The sequence below is a fragment of the Syngnathus scovelli genome, chromosome 10 (genome assembly GCF_024217435.2).
Source record: "Syngnathus scovelli strain Florida chromosome 10, RoL_Ssco_1.2, whole genome shotgun sequence".
Classification (NCBI taxonomy): Eukaryota; Metazoa; Chordata; class Actinopteri; order Syngnathiformes; family Syngnathidae; genus Syngnathus; species Syngnathus scovelli.
In genome coordinates, this window is record NC_090856.1 from 17,227,501 (window position 1) to 17,232,500 (window position 5,000).

Below are 5,000 nucleotides of genomic sequence, written 5' to 3' on the forward strand. Positions count from 1 at the left end.
ACGCGTCAGAAATATTTTTGCGGACCTGCCTTTATATATATAAATAAACAATAAATCAATATAAATAAATACTACATTTATAATAAGTATATATACCGTATTTGCCGGTGTATTGGTCGACCTTTTTCGATCCAAAATCGACCGAAAAAAATCGACCTCGACTTATACACCGAGTCATAAAATTTAACTTCGTATTCATCGCTTCAAATGTGATGGTAACCAAGGCCGTTTCTCATGCATCTCATTGTGCGTTGCACTTAGAAAATTTGAACCGGGCGGCGTGCGCGAGTGCGCGGCCCGCTGGAAGTCGAATGAGGCGCCGCGACCACCTCCGCGGTGCTTATAAACCGCCGATCCGCTCGGCGGGGGCTATTTTCGGCCACTTGGCTCGTGCGCACGGCCTCCCGGATGTGCCGGGCGGGTGCGCGAGCTCGCCGGCCGCTGGAAGTCGAATGAGGCGCCGCGACCACCTCCGCGGTGCTTATAAACAGCCGATCCGCTCGGCGGGGGCTATTTTCGGCCACTTGGCTCGTGCGCACGGCCTCCCGGATGTGCCGGGCGGGTGCGCGAGCTCGCCGGCCGCTGGAAGTCGAATGAGGCGCCGCGACCACCTCCGCGGTGCTTATAAACAGCCGATCCGCTCGGCGGGGGCTATTTTCGGCCACTTGGCTCGTGCGCACGGCCTCCCGGATGTGCCGGGCGGGTGCGCGAGCTCGCCGGCCGCTGGAAGTCGAATGAGGCGCCGCGACCACCTCCGCGGTGCTTATAAACAGCCGATCCGCTCGGCGGGGGCTATTTTCGGCCACTTGGCTCGTGCGCACGGCCTCCCGGATGTGCCGGGCGGGTGCGCGAGCTCGCCGGCCGCTGTAAGTCGAATGAGGCGCCGCGACCACCTCCGCGGTGCTTATAAACAGCCGATCCGCTCGGCGGGGGCTATTTTCGGCCACTTGGCTCGTGCGCACGGCCTCCCGGATGTGCCGGGCGGGTGCGCGAGCTCGCCGGCCGCTGGAAGTCGAATGAGGCGCCGCGACCACCTCCGCGGTGCTTATAAACAGCCGATCCGCTCGGCGGGGGCTATTTTCGGCCACTTGGCTCGTGCGCACGGCCTCCCGGATGTGCCGGGCGGGTGCGCGAGCTTGCCGCCCGCCGGAAGTCGAATGAGGCGCCGCGACCACCTCCGCGGTGCTTATAAACAGCCGATCCGCTCGGCGGGGGCTATTTTCGGCCACTTGGCTCGTGCGCACGGCCTCCCGGATGTGCCGGGCGGGTGCGCGAGCTCGCCGGCCGCTGGAAGTCGAATGAGGCGCCGCGACCACCTCCGCGGTGCTTATAAACAGCCGATCCGCTCGGCGGGGGCTATTTTTGGCCACTTGGCTCGTGCGCACGGCCTCCCGGAGTTGCCGGGCGGGTGCGCGAGCTCGCCGGCCGCTGGAAGTCGAATGAGGCGCCGCGACCACCTCCGCGGTTCTTACAAACAGCCGATCCGCTCGGCGGGGGCTATTTTCGTCCACTTGGCTCGTGCGCACGGCCTCCCGGATGTGCCGGGCGGGTGCGCGAGCTCGCCGGCCGCTGGAAGTCGAATGAGGCGCCGCGACCACCTCCGCGGTGCTTATAAACAGCCGATCCGCTCGGCGGGGGCTATTTTCGGCCACTTGGCTCGTGCGCACGGCCTCCCGGATGTGCCGGGCGGGTGCGCGAGCTCGCCGGCCGCTGGAAGTCGAATGAGGCGCCGCGACCACCTCCGCGGTGCTTATAAACAGCCGATCCGCTCGGCGGGGGCTATTTTCGGCCACTTGGCTCGTGCGCACGGCCTCCCGGATGTGCCGGGCGGGTGCGCGAGCTCGCCGGCCGCTGGAAGTCGAATGAGGCGCCGCGACCACCTCCGCGGTGCTTATAAACAGCCGATCCGCTCGGCGGGGGCTATTTTCGGCCACTTGGCTCGTGCGCACGGCCTCCCGGATGTGCCGGGCGGGTGCGCGGGCTCGCCGGCCGCTGGAAGTCGAATGAGGCGCCGCGACCACCTCCGCGGTGCTTATAAACAGCCGATCCGCTCGGCGGGGGCTATTTTCGGCCACTTGGCTCGTGCGCACGGCCTCCCGGATGTGCCGGGCGGGTGCGCGAGCTCGCCGGCCGCTGGAAGTCGAATGAGGCGCCGCGACCACCTCCGCGGTGCTTATAAACAGCCGATCCGCTCGGCGGGGGCTATTTTCGGCCACTTGGCTCGTGCGCACGGCCTCCCGGATGTGCCGGGCGGGTGCGCGAGCTCGCCGGCCGCTGGAAGTCGAATGAGGCGCCGCGACCACCTCCGCGGTGCTTATAAACAGCCGATCCGCTCGGCGGGGGCTATTTTCGGCCACTTGGCTCGTGCGCACGGCCTCCCGGATGTGCCGGGCGGGTGCGCGAGCTCGCCGGCCGCTGGAAGTCGAATGAGGCGCCCGACCACCTCCGCGGTGCTTATAAACAGCCGATCCGCTCGGCGGGGGCTATTTTCGGCCACTTGGCTCGTGCGCACGGCCTCCCGGATGTGCCGGGCGGGTGCGCGAGCTCGCCGGCCGCTGGAAGTCGAATGAGGCGCCGCGACCACCTCCGCGGTGCTTATAAACAGCCGATCCGCTCGGCGGGGGCTATTTTCGGCCACTTGGCTCGTGCGCACGGCCTCCCGGATGTGCCGGGCGGGTGCGCGAGCTCGCCGGCGGCTGGAAGTCCAATGAGGCGCCGCGATCTCCTCCGCGGTGCTTATAAAGTGCCGATCCGCTCGGCTTGGAGCTATTTCCGGCCTCCCGTTGGTGCCGGGCGGCGTGCGCGAGCTCGCCGGCCGCGATCTCCTCCGCGGTGCTTATAAACAGCAGCATGCGCACGGCCTCCCAGAATTTGAACACATTTCGTCAATAAATTTCGCATATTGAATTTTGAAGTTTAATATAATGCAACAATTGAGCTCGACTTATACAAAGGATATATCATAAAATCGTAAATTTCCGTCGAATTTTAGGGGGTCGACTTATACACCGAGTCGACCTGTACACCGGCAAATACGGTAAATACGATTAAATAAAATGATACGACTGGCATAAAAACAAATATAAACCACATAAAAATAAAAGTCACCATTACGTTGAATTATTGGGAGCACCGAGCTTGTTTCTCAGAAACGAGCCGGTCCCATCCAGGCGTAATCGGAGACAATGAAACCCGAAGTGGTTAAGTTTTGTCTTTTAATGCAGGATGCTTGGTCTCCATGTGCCGAAGCAGTTTTGAAGGCTTCATTGGCTCGCTCGCTAGTTTCAGGGGCGATTGTGTCTATAAAATGCAAAATGTTGGGTCACCTCACGGCTTACGGCCATACTACCCTGAGAACGCCCGATCTCGTCCGATCTCGGAAGCTAAGCAGGGTCGGGCCTGGTTAGTACTTGGATGGGAGACCGCCTGGGAATACCAGGTGCTGTAAGCTTTTTCTTTTTCTTATGTGCACTTCAATCGTTTAAGAAGCTATTTTTTACAACACCCATCACGAATGGCATCCGGAAACAGCAAGCCTAATTTAAACTCCGACATTGAAACTATAACACGAGTTTGAAAGCTATATTATGTGGTGACATCCACAGCATTGTAGTTAAATTTTTTACCGCTAGAGAGCAGACTATGTACAGTGAGCATGGCTCCCTGTGAACTCAAAGCAGCAGGCTTGACTTGTAAAAGAACCCAACACAACACTTCCATGAAGTAATTGTACTAAGTTCATTTTGTTTTTCCTTATTTAATCACTTCACTGGTTTCTTTTATATCAAACAAATTGTTTTAGGTTATTCACCTGACATGTTGATCCATCAGCTGATAAAGACGCGTCACCATCACATCTGTGACACTCTGATGAAGGCGGAAGAAACCGCCGAAACATGTCAGGTGAATAACCTAAAACAATTTGTTTGATATAAAAGAAACCAGTGAAGTGACTTCCATGAAGTGTTTTTAAACTTTTCAAGGCATTTATTTTGATTCAGCAAAATGCAGGTCGCAACGGCAAATTCGTGCTACCGCATAAAAAGCTGTCAATAACTTTTCATGATAGCCATGTTTCCAGAAAACACCAAAAGCCTTGGAAGAAAGCCTGTTTCGGCCCTGGTTGTAAAAAAAACAAAAAAAAAAAACAAAAGGGAAGGGTGACCGTCCGGGAATACCAGGTGCTGAAAGCCTTTTTTTTTTTTTTTTTCCCACGTCAATTGTGAAAGGAAACTTTTACCACAGCCATCAAGTCCCGCCGCTGCTTGGCATGGTTTCAGGGGCGATTGTGTCTATAAAATGAAAAATTCTGAGCGGTTTCACGGCTTACGGCAATACTACCCTGAGAGCGCCCGCTCTCGTCCGATCTCGGAGGCTAAGCAGGGTCGGGCCTGGTTAGTACTTGGATGGGAGACCGCCTGGGAATACCAGTTACCGTAAGCTTTTTTTTTTTTTTTTTTTTTCTTATGTGCACTTCAATCGTTTAAGCCAAGAACTTTTTACAGCACCCATCACGAATGGCATTCGGAAACTGCAAGCCTAGTTTGAACTCCGACACTGAAACTACAACACGAGTTTAAAACCTACATTGTGTGGCGACAGCCATAGCATTGCAGTTCACGTTTTTACCGCTAGAGGACAGACTATGTACAGTGAATAAAGAGCATGGCTCCCTGTGAACTCAAAGCAGCAGTCTTTACTTGTAAAAGAACCCAGCACAACACATTGCGCTTCCATGTAGTGTTTTTACCTTTTTCATGACATTTATTTTGATACAGCCAAATGCAGGTTTTGTGCACTTCACTTTTCCGTTGGGCATTCGCGTAGAACCCTATTCCAGTTACGGCCAGATTCTTTTAGACTAGTGGTCCCCAAACTTTCTTGCGCCACGGACCGGCTACGCGTCAGAAATATTTTTGCGGACCTGCCTTTATATATATAAATAAACAATAAATCTATATAAGTAAATACTACATTTATAATAAATATATATAAATAGG

The 5,000-nt window shown here is 55.7% G+C and overlaps 1 non-coding gene and 1 pseudogene across 1 annotated transcript; both read left to right on the plus strand.

The window, feature by feature from the left end:
* Positions 1-3,332: 3,332 nt before the first annotated feature.
* LOC125976399 (5S ribosomal RNA) lies at positions 3,333-3,451 on the plus strand. Its single transcript, XR_007484290.1, has one exon. It is a non-coding gene; the product is annotated as a 5S ribosomal RNA (ribosomal RNA).
* Positions 3,452-4,324: 873 nt separating this feature from the next.
* LOC125976373 (5S ribosomal RNA) lies at positions 4,325-4,443 on the plus strand (annotated as a pseudogene).
* The last annotated feature ends 557 nt before the right edge of the window (positions 4,444-5,000 follow it).